Source organism: Rattus rattus, chromosome 14 (assembly GCF_011064425.1).
Source record: "Rattus rattus isolate New Zealand chromosome 14, Rrattus_CSIRO_v1, whole genome shotgun sequence".
Classification (NCBI taxonomy): domain Eukaryota; kingdom Metazoa; phylum Chordata; class Mammalia; order Rodentia; family Muridae; genus Rattus; species Rattus rattus.
The window spans coordinates 41,713,936-41,741,244 of record NC_046167.1 but is presented as its reverse complement, the minus strand read 5'-3'; the positions used below and the strand labels follow the sequence as shown (position 1 = coordinate 41,741,244).

General features: G+C 44.0%; 1 non-coding gene across 1 annotated transcript; it reads left to right on the top strand.

The window, feature by feature from the left end:
* The first annotated feature begins 23,370 nt into the window (after positions 1-23,370).
* Positions 23,371-23,442, top strand: Trnam-cau. Its single transcript has one exon. It is a non-coding gene; the product is annotated as a tRNA-Met (tRNA).
* Positions 23,443-27,309: the final 3,867 nt, after the last annotated feature.

The window sequence follows — 27,309 nt, the reverse complement described above, 5'->3', positions numbered from 1 at the left end:
AATTGTTAGTGCCCGGCTGGCAGGAGTGATATGTTCCAAGCAGAACAGCGCTAAGCCATTCATCTCCCAGCATCAGGTACTGGTGCACTGAGACAGGTCTTAAGCTCCACATACACAGTCTGTAGATATGCATACACATGGCCTCACCCAGCCATTTCAGCCCACGCAAGCCATTTTGGGGAGCAATTTTCTCATGAGCAAGGGATGGGGGCAGTCAGGGATGACTATGAACTAGTGGGTTACCCGGCCCACGCCAAGGTCCACTGTTCTTCGGGCAGTCCATAAGTATTGTTCGTTGCCAGTAGCCCCTTGCACTCAAGGTCTTTGGATATTGGCCCACTGGGGGGCATAGGAGCACAGAGCATTGGGTCCCTGTATCCACACTTCCCTTCTATCTCTGTACATAGCCAGCACTCTGGGACCAAGAAGCTCTCCAGTGGCCCCTCTTGTTCTTTCTTGGGCAGTCCCTGACCCAGTGTCCTTTTTCTTTGCATTAGGCACACTGATCTTTAGCCAGTAATTCTCTTCTGTTGCCAGGTACTATCTTCCTAGGTTCCCTAACTACTGTGGCCAGTATATGTTCCTCTCCCGTCTTTTATCTCTCTTTAGCTCTCTAACTTCCTCTTCTTTTAGTCTCCTTTCTTCCCTAGCTTTCTGCTCTTTTTCCCTTCTTTCTCTTTTAACCTTCCTTTCTCTGTAACTTATACTAACTCTCAGCAACTTAACTTACCCCTTCAAGTTTCTGTAACATTCTCTTCATATCCTTTCCTTATCTTGGCCAGATTGGTGGGGCACTTTCCAACCCCTCAGAGACCCACCCTTGGAGCCTGGCGGCAGACCTGAGCACTCCCCTACCTTCAGGCGCCTGAAGACAGCAGGTTTCCTCCGTGGTAAAGAAGTCCTGTAACAGTTACTAACAAGCATCTCAAGAGAATCTTGAGAATAGAAGAGGGCAAACAGCATTTAGTCACACAGCTAAACCAGGAGGCCTTTGTACAAATAAGCACAAGCTTTGTCTATGAAACGGAAAGGTGAGCAGAGAGGCAGCAGATCTGTTATCGACTATCTCTCTAGACTTAGATTTTTCCCTCACGGAGTATCAGCTCCGTGGCTTTGCCTCTCAAGAGAACCAGCCTCCAAATGACACTAGGCTTCTCAAAAGATTAACAGACAAAAAACAGAAGTGCGCACAAAAACAAAAGACAACTGGCCACCGCAAGATCACCACAAAACCAAACTGATTCAGATGGGAGCTTCCGTGAGCTCACCAAAAACAGATGAAGGGGAGCGGATTCTACATCACTCTTCTTTCTCAACCAGAACACAAAACAAAGACCTAAGACACACAGACAAAACCACTCTGGAAATACAGATGGCCAGGAGGGCAGGTCTTTTCTCCAACCCAGGAGAATCACTGAATCCTCCCAAGCACCCAGATGGGAATCTCCCAGGCGTCCCCTGGGGTCCCTCCTCACCTCCTGGGACGTCTCCCAGGGCAGTGCAATCAGTGAGCCCCAGGCACGTCTACCACTCACACTGCTTCTCTCCTGAGAAACGAGCCTCCCTCTCAGTCCGAGATGGGGAGGACTGCAAACCAGAACTCCAGAACTCGAGAGCAAATACAGACCCAGAGTAGCAAATACAGACCCAGAGTTTAGCTGGCACAAAACACAGACACAGACAAAGAAACAGACGCTATCTCACCTCCAAGTGGGTCTTTGAGACGAGGGTGGTCACCCATCCCGGACGAGCCCCCAATGAAGGACCCCCAGAGTGGGGAGACCCTCACTCAAGTCTCGGGATGACGTAACCCCCCAAGAACTCACACAAGACCGTCCTTGCTGTAATTACATGAGGTTTATCGATAGTAACCAGTGCACTGGGGTCGAGACTCGTATCCCACGCAGGGGCAGTGGAGTTCGACGACGACCTGAATTTTCACAGAGCTTATAAAGGAAAAAACCACAAACCAGGGGGAGCAAGAGGGAGGGAGGAGGGGAATTCTAAAACCATAAACTGCCCATATAGTTAGGTCATATACTAGTCATGTGTAACACTAGGCAACACACCCAGGGCTTTGTGACATTGTGATTAAGGGCAGTGACATTTTACAGGGCCGTTGGAACATTGTGGCCGGAGGCTATGGGTCATTGTGGCTGTTCCAGGAAACTTTTCATGCAAGAATGTTCCGGGAACCATTGTACAGCAAGGGAGGGGTAAAAAGTTCATGTTCTCGCAGACCCTACTTCTTCTTTTTGGGTAGCTAGGCGGCTTATTATTAATTTTTAATACTTCAGAGTTTGGGTCTGAAATCTTATTTCTCTGGGCCAAAGTCCAAGTGCTGGCAAACTCTGAAAGACAATATTCCTTTCCTGTCACTGTACTGGTTGCATTCCTTGGTTTGAGGCTGTATCCTTCAATTCAGCAGCCACTGACTCCTCTTCTGAGCATTGTCACCTTTCCTTCTGTCTCACTCTAATAGTGACATCAGATTTCATAGAAGGCCCACCTGGAGTATTTGTTTCATATTTTCATTGCAAGATCTTTGGTCACATCTACAAAGTACTTGGTATACAGAAGCTAATTATTCAGTTATAGGAATAGTGTAACCAAACCTCTTAGGGATAAAATTGTCATCCCTTGTCTCTGTGCCCTTGTTAAAGTAGTTCAGAACATGTCTCTCAAGCAAGCTACTCCAGTGGGTTGACGATTTTGAGTTAGAGGTCATGCCAACATAACTTAAAAGCAGAAGAAATTCCCTCATTAAAGGTCACCTTCTTTGAAATCATTTTCTTCAGGAAGCACTTTTGCTTGAGCACATTCTCACTGTTTAACACTCTGTTTTAGGCTTTTATGGCTGTGAAGAGATACCATTACAGCTCTTAAAAAGGACAACATTGGAGCTGATTTACAGTTTAGAGGTTTGGTACATTATCATGGGAAGCATGGCAGCACACAGGCAGAGAGGGTGCTAGAAAAAGCTGAGAGTTTATCTTTGCATTGCCAGGCAGCAGGAAGTGAACTGAGACACCATTCCTCCAGCAAGGCCATATGTCCACATTCGCTATGGATCTATTGGGGCCATTTTTATTCAAACCATGGCACTTTTCAACACAATACGTATGTGTTCAGCGAGGTTTCTACAAATCTTCATTTCCTCATTTCTACAAATCTTCATTTTCTTGTGTAGGCTCCTGCGCCCGCCAGCGGGGACCCAGTTATTTGTGGGGGTAGAGGGGGACCCATACCTGCGGGAGAATGGGCGAGAAAGAGGAGCAAGACCAAGCGGAGTCCTTGTCAAGGTCTGTTTATTGAGAGGAATGTACAGCATTTAAAGCTCTGAAGCAGGAATTGAAGCAGGAACTGAAGCTTAAGGGGGGGGAGGGGGGAGGTGAGTACTGGGAAGTGCCCAAGGACATAAGGTGAATCACTAAACTGCAAGATATCCTCCTTAGACAAAGAGGCAACAGTCTTCCAGGGACATGTTCTTTCTTTGAAAAGGTCAAGCCCTTCTCAGGAATCTGCTCAGGGCAGGGTGCCTAGTCCTGCAGTCCGGTCCTGGTCCCCAACATCTCCACCTTTCCTTAACTATCAGTGGGAGGAAGGTCTGTCTATATGGTGTGCATCCACAACCAGCACCTGGTCAGTGAAGTCCCATGTCTTAGTCTACACAGGTTGCTCCCACATCTGGCACTCCCACTTAGGTTTCATTATTTCCGCCAGGGTGGAAGTAGTGGTCTGAGATAGATCAGACATGCCTCACAGAGTGCCCAGCTCGGCCATGGCGAGCCACTCTTGCAGTTAGGACTGCACCCCAATGGCTAGGAACAATCTTATGCTAACACACCATTCTGGGCTATACGTGTGTGTTTTGTGAGAGTGGGCAACCCAGATCATGGACCCAGATCATAATCCCATTGTAGGGTTACTTCACAGTGGTGAGGTGTGCGTCTGGTATGTGGCACCATATTATTCCTGTCATTGACGCTTCCACCAGTGACTGATTTTCCAGCCTGAGTTATAGGCTGTATTTAGGGTGGAGAAGTTGAGGCCAGTCGAGGGCGACCCAAGGGGAGTATCACACTCCCCAGTTTTCTCAGCCTCCTCACAATGGAGGTGGTGGTAATGGACTGAGACCTGCTTGGTAGCTGAATCTACCTGGGCCTTGATAAAATCAGTTAACTTTCTAAGCACCCATGGACCAAAGGAGACGAGTAGCAGGAGTCCTATAAAGGGACCCAGGATAATGGGTAGAAGAGTGGTGAGCAAGGGAGAGGTAGAAAACCAGTTTTTATACCAGGCTTGACTCTTTTCCCTTTCTCTTTGTCTAAAAGAGACTTTCTCTAACTTTTTGTAGGCTGTTTTCTACTAATCCTGTCTTATCAGCATAAAAGCAACACTCCTCCTTGAGGGCCTCACAGAGCCCTCCCTGTTGGAGAAAGAGAAGATCTAATCCCCTTCTATTTTGTAGAACAACCTCAGCCAAGGAAGTGACTGAATCTTTAAGATAGGTTATTCCTTGTTGAAGCTCACTGATGTCCCTGTCTATGGCGGCACTGAGCTGATGATAACTCTGTTGGGAGGTAATCAGGGAGGCAACCCCAGTTCCTGTCCCTACAGCTGACAGGCCTAGGAGTACTGCAAGAGTCACAGCAGTGATGGGTTCTCAGAACTGCAGGAACTCAAGATTGAGCCAGGGAACTCGTGCAGCAGTAGTGGAGTTGGCAGACACCACATCTCCGGTGCCATTAAGAATCACCCAGGTATAGCTGAAGATCTGGTGAGGCGATGTAGCAAGGGCAGATGTGATGATGCTTCCAGGGATCCAGATGAAGGGGAACACGGTCAGCATGATCTGTAATTAAGCATAGTTAGACTTTTCCTCAGGGTTGTCCCCTGGGTGGGTTAAAGGCCTTAACAAGGCGCTCGGGTAGCCAACGGGTACCCCCAGTCTTTGAATCATAAATGCAGGCTGATCCACATCCCTAAATGAGGACCGGATCAGGGCCATACCATTGGGATGTTAATGCGTCCTTCCATAGGACTGGTGCATAATCATAAGAATTATGGGGGTGCCACAGGCAGTCTGCTGCAGTTTTCCAATCCTTGTCCATGACAAGGTAGTTAAAGACAAAGAGTGCATGATTTATTAAATTTTTGTGATTACCGGGGAGGGGGAATAATATTCCCCATTTGACTGTAATTTATGGATCATATTTTTAAGGGTTTGGTGAGCTCTTTCAACTATACCCTGTCCCTGAGGATTATAAGGAATGCCCGTGACATGTTTAATTCCGAGTTGGAAACAAAAGTCTTTAAAATTAGAACTAGTATATCCAGGTCCATTATCTGTTTTAACAATCTTAGGTTGAGGTAAAACTGTGAGGCAAGCCAAAACATGACTTATAACAAAAGAATGGCTAATAGCCTTATATTATGTAACTTTGTCACTTCTTCAGTGTAAGAAGTTAGAACTTTGAATCTTTCAGTGTATATGGAAATTTTTACTACAAACCTTTATTCTCACAATGAGCTTTAATATTTGGGGAGTAACTGTTGCTCCAGAAAAGATTCAATATTCCTTTTTAATATTTGAAACTAATTTTAAGCTTCTAAGGATATGTTAATTGCCTAAGTACCTCACCTTACCAGAGGACTTAAGCCTTTGTTATCCTCATTGGAGATAAAGCTTTTGTCTATTAGTATAGAATTGTAGGCTAGAGTCATGGAAGTATTTTAAAAAGAAACCTGGTGAAACATACCTTATTCCAAACAGCAATTAAATTGGTTATTACAAAATACTGATATTTGGCCTATCACATATACAAATTTTTCAGGCAAAATTGATAATTTTACTCTTTGCATGCTTTTGTATTTCCTGCAAATTTGTGCATGCAACCCATAGAAAATGCGCTTACTGTATTTATAGGTGGTTCATCTAATGAAAATGCTACGTATATGATTGGACCACTAGTTTATTCTCTAGGGTTTCCCCTTGTTCAGCACAGATTATTGAATTATGTGCTGTAGACGCTGTTTTTTAAATGTTAAAAAAATCAAGCTTTCAATTCATATACTGATAGCCAATGTGTGGCTTATGGTTTACAATTGATTAAAAAGTAGTTTTCCTTTTTTTTTTTTTTTTTGATACTACTAACCCTCAAATTTTACAATTACTTAATGCTTTATCGGAGGCAAGTTTTCTACATGAAATCAGTGAGTCATGATTTCAGTGTGAATTGTCTGACAACTTACTGTCCTTTCAGTGCTCTGGCTCAGACAACTAAACAAAACCATAGATCACAGCTCTTTGAAAATGGTAATGGAGTTGATAGCACACCCTCATGAAAAGAGGAAGACTCCATTTGCTTACTCTCAACTCCCAGCCTTGCCCTGCCAGCTCAGGGATTTCTAGTAAGGCTCAATCTGGACAATATTTACAAGATTTGGCATTTCTAATTAATGCTTCTGTTTAGATAAATAAAGTTTGTGAGGTGCTGGAGAGATGGCTTAGTGGTTAAGAGCACTAAGTACTGTTCCTTTATAGGCCATTTAAGAACTCAAACTGGATTGCCTGGATCCCTTAGCAAGGGAGGACAATGATACCAGGCAGATTATAGGCCTTACATAGGAACAATTAGTCAAAAAATCTCATTCTTTATATCACCAAAACAATAATGCTGGAGACAATAATTTGGTATACAAGTCAATTTATAAATACAAGTGCTCAGGGTTGGGGATTTAGCTCAGTGGTTAGAGCGCTTGCCTAGGAAGCGCAAGGCCCTGGGTTCGGTCCCCAGCTCCGAAAAAAAAAGAACCAAAAAGAATAAATACAAGTGCTCAGTGTCCTCAATTTAATCCTTGAGGACTTATCTTAATAAATAATATCTTAACAATATCTTAATAAATAAAAAGGGGGAGTTATATCCCTGTATGCTATACAATTATTTAATAATACTCCTTTTATTTCCAGTTTTAAAATTTGCATGCCAAGGAACACTCTGAGTGTTTATGGCACCCTACAACTAGGCATACTTCTGCCTAGGTGAAATAGAAAGATTCACGTATTGGCATGATCCTGTTCAGATATTTTATATGGGGAAGAGGGAATGTTTGTGTTTTTCCTACAGGATGCTACAGGAGTATGCCAGCTGCCTGAGGTGGTTGGTGAGACTTGCTGATCCTGGTTACATGAAGATTCAGCTCTCCTGGTTCGGGTCTCTGGAGTCATGCTTGTGCCCTTAGAGGAAGATGGAGGATTCCCCCTCATCTTTTGTCATCACAGAGATTTTGGCGTTGCTGCAGTCAGTGTTACTGAAGAATTAAAAAATTAATAATAAGCCGCCTAACTACCCCAAAAGAAGAAGTGGGGTCTGTAAGAGCTTGAACTTTTCACCCTCCCCTGCTGTACAATGGTTCCCGGAACATTCTTGCATGAAAAGTTTTCTGGAACAGCCACAATGACCCATAGCCTCCGGCCACAATGCTCTAATGACCCTGTAGAATGTCACAAAGCCCTAGGTGTGTTGCCTGGTGTTGCACATGACTAGCATATGATCTAGCTGTATGGGCTGTTTATGGTCTTGGAATTTCCCTCCTCCCTCCCTCTTGCTCCCCCTGGTTTGTGGTTTTTTCCTTTATAAGCTCTGTGAAAATTCAGGTCGTGGTCGAACTCCTCTACTCCCTGTGTGGTGTATGAGTCTCGACCCCAGCATGCTGGCCTGAGCTCTCATATCATCTTGCTTACAATAAAACTTCCTCATGTGATTGCAGCAGGTCGGTCTCTGTGTCCTACTGGGTGCGCGTCTCTCCCGAGACTTGAGTGGGGGGCTCCATTTGGGGTCCAACATTTTTGGGGGCTCGTCCGGGATCAGCGCGACCACCCAGGGGTCCAAAGACCCACTTGGAGGTAAGATTCTCTGTTTTGTCTCAGCGCTGTGTCTGTGTTCTGTCTGGAAATCTGGTGCGATCGCAGTTTCGGTTTTGCGGACGCTCAGGGAGACCGCACTCCTGGAAGGAGGGCGGGGTGGATAAGGATAGACGTGTCCAGGTGTCCACCGTCTGTTCGCCCTGGGAGACGCCCCAGGAGGAGACGGGGAGGACCAGGGACGCCTGGTGGACCCCTTCTGGTAGGTCCAGAGGAGACTCTTCTCCTTGACGACCGATTTGTTAGGCAAGGTCTGCGACCTGCCGATCAGTTTCAGTGCTTCTGGTCGACACGAGGTCGACGTCGGTTTTGTTTTCTGTTGTCTTTTTGTTTGTGTTCGTGTGTGTGGTGTGTGTTGTCGAGCTCGACATGGGACAGAAAGTAACGACTCCTTTGACTTTGACTCTGGATCACTGGACTGAAGTAAGGACTAGAGCTCACAATTTTTCAGTAGATGTTAAAAAGGGACCCTGGCAGACTTTTTGTTCATCTGAATGGCCGACCTTTAAGGTAGGATGGCCACCAGAGGGAGCCTTTAACCTGTCTCTCATTTTCGCTGTCAAGCGCATTATCTTTCAGGAAGTAGGAGGACATCCCGACCAGATCCCCTATATCACCGTCTGGCAGGACCTGGTCCAGAATCCCCCACCTTGGGTTACGCCCTGGACCGTAGGGTCCGGAGTGACAGTGGCAGTTGCGGCAGCTAAACCTAAGCAGACCCAACCATCGGCGGGCCCTTCAGCACCCCCGAAGATCTACCCTGAGATCGAGGACCCTTCATGGACAGAGCCACAGCCTCCCCCTTACCCTCTGCCGCGGCCATCTGCACCCCCGGACCCGGCACCTGCCGAGAGGGAAGGGGTGGAGGGGCCCGCGGCGGGGACGCGGAGCCGGAGAGGCCGCAGCCCAGAGGGAGACTTCACGATTGCCTTGCCCCTCCGCGCTTATGGCCCACCACCGGGCCCCGATGAACTAGTCCCTTTGCAGTATTGGCCTCTCTCCTCAGCTGACCTATATAATTGGAAAAATAATCACCCTTCCTTTTCAGAAAATCCTGCAGGCCTGACCAGGCTTCTTGAATCCATTATGTTTTCTCACCATCCCATTTGAGATGCTTGTTAGTAGCTGTTACAGGTCTTCTTTACCACTGAGGAAAGACGGAATCCTACTAGAGGCCAGAAAAAATGTTCCAGACACGGATAGAAGGCCCTCACTTCTGCCTGCTCTCTTCAGACGCCTGAAGGTAGGGAGTGCTCCAGGTCTGCCGCCAGGCTCCAAGGGTGGGTCTCTGAGGGGCTGGAAAGTGCCCCACCAATCTGGCCAAGATAAGGAAAGGATATGAAGAGAATGTTACAGAAACTTGAAGGGTTAAGTTAAGTTGCTGAGAGTTAGTGTAAGTTACAGAGAAAGTAAGGTTAAAAGAGAAAGAAGGTAAAAAGAGCAGAAAGCTGGGGAAGAAAAGAGACAAAAAGAAGAGGAAGTTAGAGAGCTAAAGAGAGATAAAAGACGAGAAAGGAACATATACTGGCCACAGTAGTTAGGGAACCTAGGAAGATAGTACCTGGCAACAGAAGAGAATTCCTGGCTAAAGATCAGTGTGCCTAATGCAAAGAAAAAGGACACCAGGTCAGTGACTGCCCAAGAAAGAACAAGAGGGGCCACTGGAGAGCTTCTTGGTCCTAGAGTGCTGGCTATGTACAGAGATAGAAGGGAAGTGTGGATACAGGGACCCAATGCTCTGTGCTCCTATGCCCCCCAGTGGGCCAATATCCAAAGACCTTGAGTGCAAGGGGCTACTGGCAACGAACAATACTTATGGACTGCCCGAAGAACAGTGGACCTTGGCGTGGGCCGGGTAACCCACTAGTTCATAGTCATCCCTGACTGCCCCTATCCCTTGCTCATGAGAAAATTGCTCTCCAAAATGACTTGCGTGGGCTGAAATGGCTGGGTGAGGCCATGTGTATGCATATCTACAGACTGTGTATGTGGAGCTTAAGACCTGTCTCAGTGCACCAGTACCTGATGCTGGGAGATGAATGGCTTAGCGCTGTTCTGCTTGGAACATATCACTCCTGCCAGCCGGGCACTAACAATTATCACCCAATCCAGGACTTAAACTGTGATAGAGTGGCTGATGTTTGCCTTTGAATAGAGTGTCCCAAAAGATGGGACCACTGGTCAGCTGCCATGGACTAGATTCTCCACCGGGTGGGGACAATCTGGTCACCTTGCTGCCCAGTCCGGACCTGGAACCACCACAGCACGAGTGTCAAGCACTGACAGAAGCCCATGGGTGGAGGAAAGACCTCTGCGACTGGCTGATTGACCGCTGCTGAAAGCCGAGGACCTTGTCACAGATGAGAACAGTTCTCTTCATGAATGAAGATCAGAGATAAGTGGGTGCTGCCATGGTGGACAAAACGATGTCATCTGGGATGGCTGAACTTCTACGCCCCCAGCACATCAGCACTGCAGATGCCTTTGCCATCTCTTGGATGCCCTGGTGAAGCCAACAACTGTGAGTACTATTCATTGCCCAGGAAAACAGGAGGGAAGAGATTCAGTGACATGGGGCAGTAACAAAGAAGATAAAGAGGCTCAGGAAATGGCTATGCAGGAGCCTATCCTGGCTACAGGCCTGCAAGAGACAGCCACTGGGAACTGGGATTGGACTAAGGGATGGCCTCACTTAGAATGTAAAACAGAAGAAAAGGCTCAAATTGCTTAAACGGAAAAAAAAAAAAAAAAGACAATGACACACTTGAGGGGAAAGCTATACTCCCCAGAGAACAAAGAAAAGACTCACTTTGCCAAATACAGAAATGGATTCATTTAGGAGATAAAAAGTTTGTCCAAGTAGTTAAGTGTATGTAATAGACTTTAAGATTTTAGCCAGAGAGACAGTAAAAAAAATATAAGGTATGTCAGTAGTGAATGCTTAGCAAGCAAACAGGGCAAAGAGACCTAGAGAGTTTAGTGAAAAGTCAAAGTGAACTTCACTGAGATAAAACCAGAAAAATATAATCACAAGTATCTCCTAGTGCTTGTAGATACCTTTCCAGGAACAGATAGAAGCTTTCCTCACCAAACGAGAGACGGCCTCTGCAATCATCAAGAAGATACTGGAAGAAATCTTCCCCCGATTTGGAATGCCCAAGGTAATCTGGTCAGACAACGGCCCTACTTTCGTTGCCAAGGTAAGCCAGGGTGTGGCCAAGTATTTAGAGGTCAATTGGAAATTACATTGTATTTACAGACCTCAAAGTTCAGGACAGGTAGAGTAAATAAAATTTTAAAAGAGACCCTGACCAAATTAAATTAACTATGGAGACTGGCACAGACTGGGTGATACTCCTTCCCTCTTGCTCTCTTCAGAGCAAGAAATACCCCTTCCAGATTCAGCCTTACCCCTTTGAGATCTTATATGGGGCCTCAAGTCCCCTGACTGTATTAGATGATGTTACTGAACCAACATGTCATAGTGCCATAGTAATAATGATTTGTGTGCCAGGCTAAAAGACCTACAGGTGATACAGAAAGAAATCTGCTCACAGCTGACAGCAGCCTATGCCCCGGAGACCCCAGAGACATCCCATCAGTTCCAGGTCGGAGATTGCAGCTACACTGAGCCCAGACACTCGAGCCTCGCTGGAAAGGACTGGTGCTGCTGACCACCCTGACAGCCGTCAATTCTCAGCCCTCACCAGCCGTGTACTAGCTGTTGGGGCTGAGAGCTGGGACCTAGAGGGAAATTCAGTCATGTTTGTCCTGGGTTCTATCAAGATAGGTGTGGGATAGGCTTGATTTCCATTACAAATGATGTAACGCTACATATGTTAGTACTCCTAACACTTCTTGGGACTGTGCCTCAGGGATCACAATCTATATAAGTTTAGAAGTTCTGAAAGCTAGTCATGACCTTGGTGTGCAGGTTTAGATAGTGTCCAGATTGGAATCCTGATGCTAACGACTTAGTAAGACACAAAAAAAAGGAGTTGAGAATTACTTAGGGCTAAGGCTATCTAGGTGCTGCAAGGGCAGCACAAGGACATCTGCTGTTACAATACAAGGCTTATAGAGAATTCAGAACTGCCATTCAGGAGTAATTAAAGACTCCATAAATAAACTTAGAAAAAGGTTAGACAAAAGGCAGACAGAGAAGCGCATCAGGGATGGTTTAAAAGTTGGTTTAATAAGTCCCCATGGTCAACCACTCTCCTCTCTACTTTAGTTGGGCCCATTATAATTCTCATGCTTCTACTTACTTTCGGGCCATGTATACTCAATAGGCTGGTGGCTTTTATAAAAGAAAGAGTGAGTGCTGTTCAGGTACTGGTCCTGCGACAACAGTACCAAGAGCTACAATGGGATAAACAGTGGCTCTAGGATTAGAGCGATAAAAAAGAAAAGTGGGGAATGAAGAATTAAAAATTAATAATAAGCCGCTAACTACCCCCAAAAGAAGAAGTGGGGTCTGTAAGAGCTTGAACTTTTCACCTCCCCTGCTGTACAATGGTTCCCGAACATTCTTGCATGAAAAGTTTTCTGGAACAGCCACAATGACCCATAGCCTCCGGCCACAATGCTCTAATGACCCTGTAGAATGTCACAAAGCCCTAGGTGTGTTGCCTGGTGTTGCACATGACTAGCATATGATCTAGCTGTATGGGCTGTTTATGGTCTTGGAATTTCCCTCCTCCCTCCCTCTTGCTCCCCCTGGTTTGTGGTTTTTTCCTTTATAAGCTCTGTGAAAATTCAGGTCGTGGTCGAACTCCTCTACTCCCTGTGTGGTGTATGAGTCTCGACCCCAGCATGCTGGCCTGAGCTCTCATATCATCTTGCTTACAATAAAACTTCCTCATGTGATTGCAGCAGGTCGGTCTCTGTGTCCTACTGGGTGCGCGTCTCTCCCGAGACTTGAGTGGGGGGCTCCATTTGGGGTCCAACATTACCACTGCGTGTGTCCTGTCCCACTGTGGCCTAGGCTCAGACCTTCTGTGCACTGCTGCTTGCTGTCGAAGACTGGACTCCAGCCGTTACCCTTGCCCCACCTCATTCCCCTGGCGACTCTTGCTGCCTTAACTGGTGTTGTCATTTTAGTCTGTAGCTTCACAGGAATGCCATCTGCGTGAAGCTGCTGTGGACCAGGGAACTCTGCCCTGGTTGTGCGGATCTCAGACATGGTTCCATTGTCTGCCAGTTGTTCCAGAGAAGAATGGCCGATCCTGAACTGTCCTGGGAAAGACTTTGGCATTTTCGCTGCTATTGTAGCAGCCATTGTGTCTGCAGTGTCTGGAGTTACCCTCCCCCAATTTATTGTTAGGCAAGCACAGTGGGTGAACTTTCTGGAGTAGTTGCTAAATTTTATTACAGGAGCCGCTTGACGGCCCTTGGTGTTATGGCCCTCCGAGTTTGGCCCTAGGGCCCTTGTGCTTCTTATCACATGCGCAAACAACACTTCCAGTCCTGGGCAACAACTAAGCAGGTGTTGTTCTCCTTGATAGGAGACGAACCTTCTGCCCAAATTGGGTTCAGCTTTTACGATAAGCAGTTAGCTGACAAAGGACAATTCTTTGGGACCAGGCTTCGCCTAAGGCAGGACATTCTGAGGCTGGCAGAATATATTCCAATGACGGGAAAGAAGCTTGTTATCTCAAAGCGACCTAAAACAGGCTACTGCTTGATATTAATATAGGGGGACTTGCTTAATAAAAAACATAAAATAGGGGGACTTGTCAGAGCCTCCTGGGTCCCCTGCAATGTTTCACCCCACTTGTCAGACCCTTCTGAGTCTCTTGCAGGGTTTGACCCCACCCGCTAAGCCCTACAGATGCATGTGGAAGCCTTTTGTTCCTAACAAAGGAGCAGTCTGGCCTGGTACCGACACACCTGGGTGGTGGTCAATTTGTTCCTGCCTTTTGTCTTCTCGGTCTTTGTCTTTAAGATTTAGGCTGGCCTTCCTGGATATTTCCCTAGTTTATTCAGGTCACATAGTCGGTCTTTTGTTACCGAAGTCTCGAGCCAGGGTTTCCCACTGTGCTTCCCAGATATTTTCTACCTGGTGTACTTGGGGTATATATTTTGGTAAATAAAGTTACAGGAGACCCTTCCTCTTCTGGCTTGACACGAATAACCTGTGTGTGTGTGTGTGTGTGTGTGTGTGTGTGTGTGTGTGTGTGTGTGTGTGTGTGTTTCTTTAATCCCACAGGCTTTCGCCTGATTGTCGGTACTGTGTCGGTGCAGGCACTGACACTGCTCACATTCATGTCTCTCCTGAGACATGAGCCTCCCTCTCAGCCTGAGATGGGAGCAACTGCAAAACCAGAACTCCAGAACTCTCGAGCAAATACAGACCCAGAGTAGTAAATAAAGACCCAGAGTTTAGCCGGCACAAAACATAAAGACACAAAGGCACAGACGCTATCTCCTGAATCGGAACCGCCTCAGATCCTTTTTCTTACAATAAGTCATTTCAACACTTCCCAACCTTGTCTCAACTATAGGAGCTAATTTCTGGTCCTTCAATAATAAAACCAAGGACAAGTTTCTGACAAAAAGACAAAAAAATTTAACGAGATCCTTTTTCTTAATTCTTACTCCCCTTTCCCTGAGAGAAGCCTTAAGGTCTTTGATAAAGACCGCTTCCTTAGACATTTTTTGCCCATTCTCAATTAGACAGAAAACTCTTACCTGCTATGTCTTCCTCTCATGAGCGGTGAGAGCGCACAGCTATGAACACCAGATCGGCGCAGCTACTTTCACTTTATCTACGTCGGTTTCTGGACAAATACCCGGGGTCCTCAACTTCTTTTTCTGTCCAGTGAGGGTCCGTACCTCAAGCCGCACGTTGGGCGCCACTTGCCCCTGCCAGCGGGGACCCAGTTATTCGTGGGGGTCGAGGGGGACCCATACCTGTGGGAGAATGGGTGAGAAAGAGGAGCGAGACCAAGCTCGTCAAGGTCTGTTTATTGAGAGGAATGTACAGCATTTAAAGCTCTGAAGCAGGAACTGAAGCTTGGCGGTGTGTGTGTGTGTGTGTGTGTGTGTGTGTGTGTGTGTGTGTGTGTACTGGGAAGTGCCCAAGGACATAAGGTGAATCACTAAACTGCAAGATATCCTCCTTAGAAAAAGAGGCAACAGTCTTCCGGGGACATGTTCTTTCTTTGAAAGGTCATGCGCTTCTCAGGAATCTGCTCAGGGCAGGGTGCCTAGTCCATCCCGGTCCCCAACAGGCTCCCATCTTTTGTTACAAAAGATTCCTATACTTCACATTGTTGGTCTCTTTTATGACAACTCTCAGTCCAGCCAGAACAATGTCTAAGGGGATACAGGCAAAAACCGCATTCTTTACAGAATCTACAGAGAGTTTTAATGTGGTTCAGTGGGTAGCCGAAGGCAACCATGCTGGTTGGGAATGAAGCACCACTCAGGGTGAGACCCATTCTTCAAAAAACCTAGACTATGGGGCTGGAGAGATGGCTCAGTGGTTAAGAGCACTGACTGCTCTTCCAGAGATCCTTAGTTCAAATCCCAGCAACCACATGGTGGCTCACAACCATCTGTAATGGAATCCTCTCCTTGTGTGTTGAAGACAGTGACAGTGTACTCATAAAATAAACAAACAAAAAATATGTTAAAAAAAACCTAGACTATGTTTCACATTATACCACTAGCATATTTTAAAATATTTATTAGTGTGTGAATACATGATGTGTGTACAGGCACATGTGCCATGGTGCACATGAAGCACATGTCTTAGATAACTTTGTGGCATTGTTTCTTTAGTTATCCTTCTCCTTCAGTCTTTTGATTTTTGAGACAGTTTTGTCAGAGAGATCTGCCTGTCTCTGCCTCTTGAGTGCTGGGATTAAAGGCATGCACCATTACACCTGACCTCTCTCCTTAAATCTTTATGTAAGTTCTAGGAACCAGACTTTGGCTATTATGGTTACACAGCAAGAATTGCAGGATCCAACATGGCCTTGGTAAGGGTGGAATGACATGGTTCCTGCCCCTAGGACAGGGCTAGCAGGTGTGGGCCTCCATGAGTGTCAATGGCTGCTATGACTTAAGGCTTGTTTGTATAATAACGTACATATTTTCACATTCCTCTTTCAAGGAATATCCTCCCTATTAATGACTCCATGATAATCAGAGACACAATGAGTCTGGGTGGCTAATGTCTAAGCCAAATGGTAAACACTGGATAGCCCTTAAGGAAAAAGGAAAAGAACTCTGAAAACATGAGTTCAAATATATATATAATTTCTCAGCTATTCAAAATATAAGGATAATATGAATTCTATAAGGGGCTTCACAAATCTAAAGGAACAAACGCAGCTGCATTCTGATCCAACTAGTCAGAAAGATACTAAGGGCGGACAGATTCTTGAGTTCAAGGTCAACCTGGGACCGAGGAAAATTAGGTCCAGGCTCAGGCACAGTAAAAAATGATAATTCCAGGGTGGGGTACCACATAGCTAGTTTATCATCTGTGTTTAACAAAGGCAGACAGATCTCTGAATTCTTTTGCAATGTTTAAAAAAAAAAATGCTTTCACTGTCCTAAGAATCAAGGGGCTTAGGTCATAGAATGCTGATTCATAGGATAAACAAAAGGGAACCTGAAATAAATGACTAGATTGATATGTAAAAAAAAGACTGGGCTTTTGATCTGCAAGAGATGAGCTATTCAAAGACTGTTTTTTAGAATAGCAGAGAAAACTGCTTGGAGAACTATCTGGAGCAGAAGATAGATAGATAGATAGATAGATAGATAGATAGATAGATAGATAGATAGATAGATAGATAGATAGATAAATAGATAAAAGTGAACTTTTTGGAGATCTCCAGAGAAAGCAGAATAGAGAGAAAGCAGTTTGGAAAACTGTCTTGAGCAGAACTTAGCTCTCCATCTTGGACCCACGATTTGACTTTTTGGCCACTCTCAAACACTCCTCTCAGAACTCCTGTCCACGGATGCTGGTCCTAGGCAGGCTCTGATTATCAGGGTTACACAGCAAAAACTTTACCTGCTGAGTCATTTTGCCTACCCTAGAAGAATTACTTTTATATCATAGAAATGCAAGATACCATATTTAGGGTTATTTAGTCTCTTTTATAAGATGCTGTAGCATTTATATGTGAACCTGTTGTAGAACACATTTATTCATGCAATACAATCCCCATTTTCATCACATTAGTTGTACTTTCAAGAGTCCATCATGATTGGGCTTTAGGTTGTTAACAGTTCATCAAAGGAGGTAAAGATTTTCACTACATTCTCTCTTAAGTTTCTAGCCCCTCCTCCCAGCCATTTCTATGCACTTCCACCCAAATTGCCTGTTGCTTTCAAGGTCTTGGGGAAGTGGCTTGAGTACGTAGGCTGGGGAAAGTGGACTGGTAAGAAAAGGGTTCCATCTATGCAATCGTAGGGAAGCCATTCTGCATGCTGGGTAAAGTCTTTCCAGGGCACATGCTTTGGTGCTCATGTTTCTGTGGCTAGCCCCTCACCCACACTCTGTAAGTAACCCAGTAAACTCATGGATTCCCAAATAGGAGAATTAGACTTTGCTTTGTCATTAGGACCTCATAAGGAGTGAGGAGACACTGCTTACATGACTCCCAGAATGGATTCATGCAGTTTCCTATACATTTTGTAATTTTGCCCTATATAAACCTTTGTAGGGAGTTGGATACTGTGCTGTTAGGAGTTAATTACAAACACTTTGTATGCTCAGCACCTATCTCAGAAATCTATCAATCCATGTTTGTTTGACTCTGGTTGTTGGATATATCTGTGGATGCGAGAACTGATTATACATTTGATACAGTGGAGTATAGTAGGAAAAACAAGAAAAATAGTGACATTGTACTCTATAAAGTTCTATTGGAAGCAGAGAACAGCACTTTGAATGCAAGTAAATGATCAGTTAATAATCTTTCACAACTAAAAAAAATGAGTGCAAGTGTGTGTGTGTGTGTGTGTGTGTGTGTGTGTGTGTGTGTGTGTGTGTGTGTGTGTGTTTATTTCTGTGATCCCTGGAGGATCAACCACAGGGTCTTTCAAGTCCTAGGTTAGCATTCTACCACTGTTAAAGCCACAGTTGCCCTCATCTCTTTCGAAAGGATGTTAGCAAGCACTTCCATGGTTTTTAAATTCCTTTACAACTCACCTCTATGAAAAAAGGTGACAGATTCTCGGTGAATACACCACATGTGTCCCAGTTATTTAGAAGGAGAGGAACTCCAGGGCAGTGGCAGGGCCTGGAAAGGCTATGTTAAACATTCTTTTCCAAAAGAACCTTTGTCAAGCTTGTTAGAAACTATTGTCCTCCACTAGTTGGCTTCTTGCCTCTGTTAGTTTTTTCTTTGCTTCTCTTTGTGTCCTTTTGTCTGTTTCTTTGTGTCCAGTCATTAGGTTGATGGTGGCAAAGTTAACTACAAATATTTATTAGTTCATATTTTCTTCTGTTTATTTCCTTCTTCCACAGACTGTTTACAAGTAAGGGTTAGTTTTTTCCTGTCACTCACATTCCTGCTCTGGAACTCATGAACAAATGCTGAGTGAACCATACTTCATAGTTACAGTTCAATTTCATCACCTTTCCAGTGTAAGAATAAGCCTATGCTAGCAGTGAAAATGGTAGCTATCAATTCTGTTCCTCTGTGTGAACAAAATAATCTAAAATGGCCTGGATAGCTCAGTGAGTAGAGCATCAGACTTTTAGTCTGAGAGTTTAGAGTTCAAGTCACAGTAAGCTTCTATTCTACTCCAGTCAGAAGTTTTAAAATTACCCTTCTGGAGGTATGAAAGCTTACAGGTCACAGAAAAGCTTCAGTTCTAGGGTAGATTGGTTTTAAAATATTGAAATATTCACTATGTTCTAGTGAAAGATTTAGATTTTCTGTCTTTCCATCTTACAACTGAGCTCTTTGGCAGATGGGGAGCTCTCCGCCAAACTGTGGCCATGTAGCAAGCACTGTGTTGTGACAAAACACTCAGCCTACTAGAAACCGTGTGCATGGTAACCTTTCCAGTTTAGGCTAACTGGAATTAACAATGTGACTGTGGGGGGTTGGTTTGTTTGTTTTTGTTTTTAAAAAAATGTTTATTTCCCCTACCTGTCAGAATATTGTAAATTATAGATAATAAAGTTTCTATGAACAATTTTAAGGAGAAAATTAAAACAAACAAATAAAGACCCAAAAACAACGTCTAGAATGAATATGCTCAGCCAAATCAAGGGTCAAGGACAAACTTTGTTCTAAAATTTATGTGCATGAGACTTTGTAAGTGTGTACCACATGTGTGCATGGTGCCTACAGAGATCAGAAGGGGATGTTGGATACCCTGGAACTGGATGTTAAAGATGGTCATAAGTCACCATACCATGTAGGTGCAGGGAACCATGCTTGGGTCCTCTGCAAAAGCAACAGTGCTCTTAACCAATGAGGTATCTCTCCAGCCCCTTGTTTATTCGTTTGTCTGTCTGTCTTAAATAATGCTGGAAAATAATAGTTCATGGACCATTCAAAGGCAAAATGTAGGGGATAGAATGATGGGTCAGTTAGAAAAAACTATGACACACACTGTGGTGGTTTGAGTAAGAGTGGCCCCTATGCAGTGCTTCATTCCTTGGTAGAATTATTTTGGGAAGGACTAGAAAATGAGGTCCTTGTTGGATGAGGTGTGCCACTAGGGGTGGGTTTTTGTGGTTTTGTTTTTTTAAATTTATTATTTTATGTTATGAGTACACTGTGCTGTCTTCAGACACACCAGAAGAGGGCTTGCATCAGACCCCATTACAGATGGGAACTGAACTCAGGACCTTTGGAAGAGCTCTTAACTGCTGGGTTTTGAGGTTTTAAAAAGCCCACACCAGATCTCTCTTGATACGCAAGTTGAGAATAAGGGTCTGTAAGCTGTTAGGTGTGTTCCAGTGTCGTTTCTGTCTGCTGCTGCCTTGCTTCCCAACTGATGGTTATGGATTTCCCCTGAACCTGTAGGCAACCCCATTTAAATGCTTTCTTTTATAAGTTGCCATGGTCATGGTGTCTCTTCATAGAGATAGGAAATTAAATAGATTCAGGAGAAAATAAAATGTCACAACAAAACTATTACTTTGTTGGTAACTTAATAATTTAAATGAAAAATAAAATTTTAGGGAAGAGTTCTCAGGCTCAACATCAAAAGCAGAACCATAAGTGAAAGACGATTAACTGTAGCTCATCAAAATTAAAGACACGTTCTAGAGTCTGTTAGATACATCAAAAGGTAGGATACGGAGTTGGAGAAAGAATGGCAAGCCGTTTATATGACAGCATGTTCACACTGAGAATACACAAAGAACTCTCACTGTTAACAACAATCCAGTTAGAAAATAGGCAAAAGACCCATTGACTAGGAAATACAAGGGGAAGTCAGAAGAGGCCCAACACCATTTCCAGTTTGGGGATCATGAAGTGTCTTTACAGAGAAAGAATACAATAATAAATGCTAGGCTGGCAAAAATACAGAGACACGATATGGTACTCACTAAAAATGTAAAATGGTGTAGGCATTTTTGAAACACATTGATGGTGTTTTTTTAAAAATTTATTTTAATCTTGTATTTAAGAGTGTTTGCCTGGTGGTGTGGGTGGGATTCCCAGAGAAACTCAGTGGTTAAGAGCACCGGCTGCTCTGCCAGAGGTCCTGAGTTCTATAATCTGAGGCCCTCTTCTGGCATGTAGGTGTACATGCAGATAGAACACTCATACAGATAAAATCAATACGTCTTTAAAAAAAATGTTTACCTTCATGCTATGCAGACTCTGTGTGCGTGCGCGCGCGCGCGCGTGTGTGTGTGTGTGTGATCCCACAGAGGCCATAAAAGGACATCGATTCCCAAGAAGCTGCCCATACCATGACTCATAATCATAGGCAAGTCCAGTTTCAGATCTGACGCCTTCTTTGAGCTTAGAGGACACCAGGCATGCAGGCATGCACATGATCACACACATACATGCAGGCAAAATACACGCACACATAAAATAGTAATAAGAATATCTTAAAACAAAACAAATTTAAAAATAGTTTAGGAGTCTCTGAGGGAACAATGCCTAGTTATCACAGCCCATTCATAATGACCACTGGTCCTCTGTTTTTGGAAGGTCAGCCTGTTTCATGATCATCTGACTTTAGGAGGACCATCTGTTTCAATTACCATTCTATATGTGACTGTATCTTTCAAACCATCTTGTAACTCCAAAATAAATGTCATAAAATCAATATTATAATGGTCAGAACTGGCATGTTAAAATGTTAAAACTTTTTTTTTGTTTTATTTTTGCAGAGCAGTGATGGCGCATGCCTTTAATTCCAGCACTACGGAGGCAAAGACAGGTGGATCTCTGGAATTGGAGACCAGCTTGGTGTACATAGTGAGTACTACACCATCTGAAATCACATGGTGAGATCCTATTTCAAATAAATTATTTGAAAAATAATTTAAAATTATGTCTTTGTGTCTATTCATGTTCCAGTGTCCTTGAAATTCAAAATATGTTGTATTATCTCCTGAAGCTGGAGTTGCAAGGTGGTTGTGAGCCTGAGAATATAAGTGCTGGAAACTCAATCAGGGTCGTTTGCCAGGGCCGCAAGGGCCGTCACTGTGGTGCTTTCTCTCCAGCCTTCATGATTAATATGTTAATAAAAGAAATGGAATATAATCATAATAAGATACCCGGTGGTGGTGGTGATGGTGCAACCCTTCAGTCCCAGCAGGAACTGCCTGTCAGGGGGCAGAGGCAGGTAGACCTCTGAGTTCAAGGCCAGTTTGGTACACAGAGTGAGTTCCAGGACAGCCAGGGCTGCACAGAGGAACCCTGTCTCAGAAACCAACAAACAAAACAAAAACAAAAATAGAAAATATTACTTGCTGGCGGGACTGGGAGATGGTTCATTGGCTACAACAACTTTTGGATTCCATCAACCACGTGGTGGCTCACAACTTCCTGTAACTCCAGTTTCAGGAGGTCAAAATCCCTCTTCTGAACTTCACCAGCACTTCTTCAATGCACACATGTGATTCACATTCATACATGCAGGGTAACACTCATACACTTAAGTCATAAACATATAAAAGAAAACATTACTTGATGGCTTTGGCATCTCTGTCTCTCATAAATATACATGTAGATAAAATACTTGTGGTTTAATGTCTTTGTGCAGTCAGGAAAACTTGAAAATAGATTTGGTTAGGTATAAGTATTTTGCCTGCATGTATGCCTGCACACCTAAAGAGGGCATCAGATCTATTATAAATGTTTGTAGGCTACCATGTGGTTACTGGAAATTAAACTAAGAACAACTAGTGCTATTAACCTCTTAGCCATCTTTCCAGTCCCAAGATTTACCTTGAATAACTAAATTTGAAGAATTCTCTTGAAATGTCAGAGACCCAAACCTTGCTATCTTTGGGTTCAGAACAACTCTAGAAACACAGACTGCCTACCTGTTTGCCTGTCTGATTCTCTGTCTCTGGCCTCTCCTTCCCACGTTTGACAGACATGTCAAAAGTCAAGCACATGCTATCTAATGTTGGCTTGAGGAAATCTTTCCAGACAGGAAGATCAGCCATTCTAACCTCAAGAAGGCCCAGAGGCTTCCAGAAGAAACTGCCTACCGAGGGGAACCTCAAAGTGGCTACAAAAAGACCAGGGTGTTTGGTTCCGCCAGGGGGTGCTCGTTCCTCGCAGTGGAGAGGCGGCGCCGGGCGGAATCGGAGACTTTCTTCCTCTTTTCCATTACTTGGGAAGCAGAAGCCGATTTTATTGTGAGCGTGGAAAAACAACAGTGAGTAAAATAATAAATAAAAATAAAATGAAATAAGAAAATAATAGCTTAATAGAGACCGCCTGCCTCCCACCATTGGAGACCGAGGTTCACGCGGTTCTAGAAGCGTGTGGCAGGCACGCAGGGACTGTTATCCACAGCCTTTCTGAGAGCTCTGGCCCTGCACAGAAGCCTAAGCAAGACGAAGGACCTATCTTTGTTAGTTTATCTTCTATTTCTTTGTCTTTGTCGAAACCATCCCATACTCAGTCCGATCGAAATCTAGCCATGCACCCATTTGAATCGGGAATTCGAATTTTGATTCTTTGGGTTGTTTGTTTGTAAACCCTGTGCCCGTGAAATCAAACGAAAACTTTTTAAAGTACAGAGATCACCTAAGATACTTGCGCAGAAACTACTGAGGAAGCGATGCGGCTCCGTACATAGGCGTGCAGACCCGGAGGAGACTTGGGAACAAGTTAGTTGTGAAACTCCAATCTGTGTAGTGGAAAGAGTCGGAAAAAACTCACCACAAAGGAAAAAAAAACAAAAACAAAAACAAAAACAAAAACAAAAACAATGTACACCATTAGAGAATAAAAGAGTACCAGCTTCAGCGTGTTAGCAGAGTGGCGCAGCGGGAGCGTGCTGGGCCCATAACCCAGAGGTCGATGGATCGAAACCATCCTCTGCTATCAAGCTTTTTGCGCAATATTCCCATAATTGGCGACATTGGAAAGTCGGAACCTCTACTAAAATCACTATTTTGAACTCTTCCGACTTTATGGCTTTTCCTCCTGGTCTCTTAGCAACATTCTTTTACAGTTGGATACTTTGAGAAGCTTTCTGGACTACTCTTGCATACAGTGTATGTGTAGTTTCTTTCCTTTCTAGTGTCCAGCAAACTAGATCCCAAACATTTACTCAGCCAAGCTCACCCAGAAGGAGATAACACATTCCGTGTGTTTTTAATACACCTCTTATTAATGGCTTGCTTTTTCTTAAATTTGTATCTCAAAATAAAAAAAACAAAACAAAACAACTTTATCATTCTCAACTAGTTGCTTTGATTTTTTGTTCACACACACACACACACACACACACACACACACACACGTCCTTTGTAGGTGCTAAGTGGACAGGCACATATTGAGGATCTTTAAATGTTTACTGAGGGCAACCACTGTCTCTTCCTCACAAACATGACCATTTACAAAACTGTAGGAAAATAACAAACTTTGTGTTGACATTTACAGTTACTGTAAATGTCTTACAGACTTTCAGACTTCCTGAAAACAGAATTAACTTCACACAAAATGAGTACCAAATCCTTTCGAATTTCAGGCACCTCTTTAGCTATTTTTTCAGAATCCAAAATCAGTGCATTTGGGTCTATAGGGCTGCTTGGTAGGGTTCTAAACTTAATTTGAAAGTCAGAGGTTCAAACTCACATCCAGATGTACTTCCTTATATGTTAACTTTTCATATTTATGTACTTGACAACGAATGTTTAAGGAACTATATATACATTAAAGGTTCCATAAACCCTCGAATGTGACTTAAAAGGTTGTTTCTGAGACCTATAGTCCTCCTGGAAGATCATGTGTTTTGCTTGTGGAAGAGATGTAGAACACTGGTGACCCAGGACCAGATCTGGAAGATGGCCTCTAAGACAATGTGGAGTGACCCGTCTGTACCTGCTGGTGCTCCTGCCCCATTTGCTTTTCTACTTAATGTGGGAAATGAATAGTGAGGGTGCTGTGGAAAGAACCCCTCATTCTGGAGTCCGTTTGAAGCCTCTGATAGCATAGAATCATACTTTCCAGCACAACTGACATTTGCTTTGTGGTTGCCAACACAGAGACAAAATTACTTTTATATGAAATATTTTCAAATAAAATGTGGAAGTAGTCAGGCATGGTGGCAGGCATATGCCATTAACTCTAGGTATGAAGAGACAGAGGCAGGTAGGTGGATCTCTCACTTGAGGCCAGACTGGTCTCCACAGGAAGCTGGAGGCCAGCTAGAGCTGCATAATGACACTGTCTCAAAAATAAAAGAAAATTAGATAGGAATAAGCCAGACTTAAGGTTGAATGTATATGACTGGGGGGGGGGCGCTCCTCCATCTCCAGACACTTTCCAGGAATTTCACGAATAAAACCACAGACTCAATAACCTAATGTCATGGATTCCTGTGGTCCGATGTTCCTTATCAATGGTAATCCTGACAGTTGCCACCCAGGAACCACTTTGTAATTTCATTTAAATTCCTTAGCAACCATTTAAAGATAACTTTATAACTCACCTGAATCATATTTATGAATGCCCACAAGGACAAGGAGGTGCAATTCAGAGAAGCTCATAGCTCTCAAGCTGCCTTGCTAGCCCCTCACCCCAAAGTGTCTCTCATTACCTTAATCCCTTTGTTTAAAGTTCTGTAATGTCCTGATGTGCCAGGGTGGGTTGGCACCCAGGGGGGCTTCCCTCTTCTCAGAGAAGAAGGGGTATGTGAAGGGACTGTACAAAGTGGGAAGGGCTGGAAGTAATTGGGGTGTAAAGTGAATGAATGAATGAATGAATGAATGGAGAAAAAAGATAAAACAAGAGTAGGTAATGAACCTCAAATACATGAATCTTCCTATATTTGACCTACATGCAAGTATGCACATGCATCTGCCCTTACCACCCCTAATGCATATGTACTTACACTATGGAGGGAATATTGTAGCTATTCCCAAACAGCCAAGACAAAGGTGCTAAATTTCTGTTCCATAGCCAGGATCCCAGGAAGGGAGGTTCACATATATTAAGGCACTAAGAACCTTCAAACACTGTTTCATATTTACAGCATTTGGAGCCAATAAGATTAAAAACCCGTCAAAGTTTTTTTAAAAAAAAAAAGTCTGTGCTAAAAATGTCATTCAATAAACTTTTGACAGGTCTCATATGTGTGGTTCAAAAAGACACTGAACTGGATCATTGGGTGTAAGAAATTTGAGAGTTATTAACGCCATGCAGCCAGCTTCTAAGACTCCCTAGCAGGAGACAGGGAAGGAAAGGGGAGCAGAGGTATGTGGGTCTATGTGCGTTCAAGGCCAGGCTGGTCTACACAGAGTGAGTTCCAGGACAGCCAGGGCTACACAAAAAAACCCTGTCTCAAAAACCAAAAAAAAAGCAAAAACAAAAGATAACAAAGCACACACACACACACACACACACACACACACACACACACACACACACACACACACACACACACGCACGCACACACCTCCATTTAGCTGTTGCCTTTCTGTTTCCTCCTTTCTTCTTTCTTCTGCCCCAGTCTTAAGCAATCTGTGATCATTCCTGTGGATTTGCATGCTCTGTTTCATTACATGTGTGGTGATCTCTTACAATTGTATGCTGTCAGGATCCATTGTAAAAATATCGTAGGTCTCATTTAGTCACCCTCACTCAACTTTTAGCTCACCTCCTTCTCTGGTTCCTCTATGCAACCACTTCTTGAGGACCTTCATAGTTGGATACACCCCTCTTTATTCTTACCCTATTTACAGGCTAAGGGAATCTTCTAGAACTGTTTAATATTTGTAGATGTTCTATTGTTGATACATTGGTGTTCCATAATTTCCATATTTTCTGAATATCTTCTAGTAGCTTTGTGTATGTGTGGTGTACATTCCCATGTTCATGTAGAGGCTCTCCGCTTTACTTAAAATTTTAAAAATTACATTTTGTGTAATTGTGTGTGTGTGTGGGAGGGGAGGCATGCTATTGCTATATTGTGTATTTAGAGCTCAGATATCAGAGTTTGTGGGAATTAGCTCGGTCCTTCCACTAAGTAGATGCTCAGACATGGCCATCTTGCTTGTCATATTGTTTTGAGAAAGTTCTTGGTTAGCCATTTGTTTCGTTTTGGGTGTCATGTACCATTCTAGCTCATGGCAAGCAGAGAGTTCTTTGATACTAAGTCCATTGGCCAGTATAGAGGTGTAGAGTGAAACTTTCTGTATCAGTTTTACCTCTACCAGCTTCTAAATTCATACTAAATTCTGCAAGTGAATAGAGGTTTGATAGGGAAGAGGAGCACTAAGTGTCTTTTAAATAGACCTTTCCCCCTGCCAGGGTGCAAGTCGAACAAGGTTGCAAATCCAGGCTTTACCTCCTGGCTTTAGCCACCAGGACTCCCTGATAGAACCCACAGAAGTTACCTCAGTCGGCTGCTACCTTTCCCACTGACAGGTCATAATGTCCTATATCCTGCCTAAACAGTTCCATCGTGATCTCTTGTCCTGTGCACTCTCGAGCACACCCACTCATTCCCTCACCAAGTACGTTTGTAGGGATTCAAATCGCCCAGAGTCGCTCCCTGCTCAGAGTTTGAGGAACTGGGACGCGCACCTATACGCATCCTGGATGCTGGACACTGAGCCCCCTTGAGCTCTACCAGTGTGACGCTCAGATCGCATATCCCAGAGCGGGCTAACGTGGTTGCTGAGGTCCGCGTGTCACCAGCTCTCCTGTCCCCTCGCGCTTTTCTGGCGCTCGTGGCCCAACCGT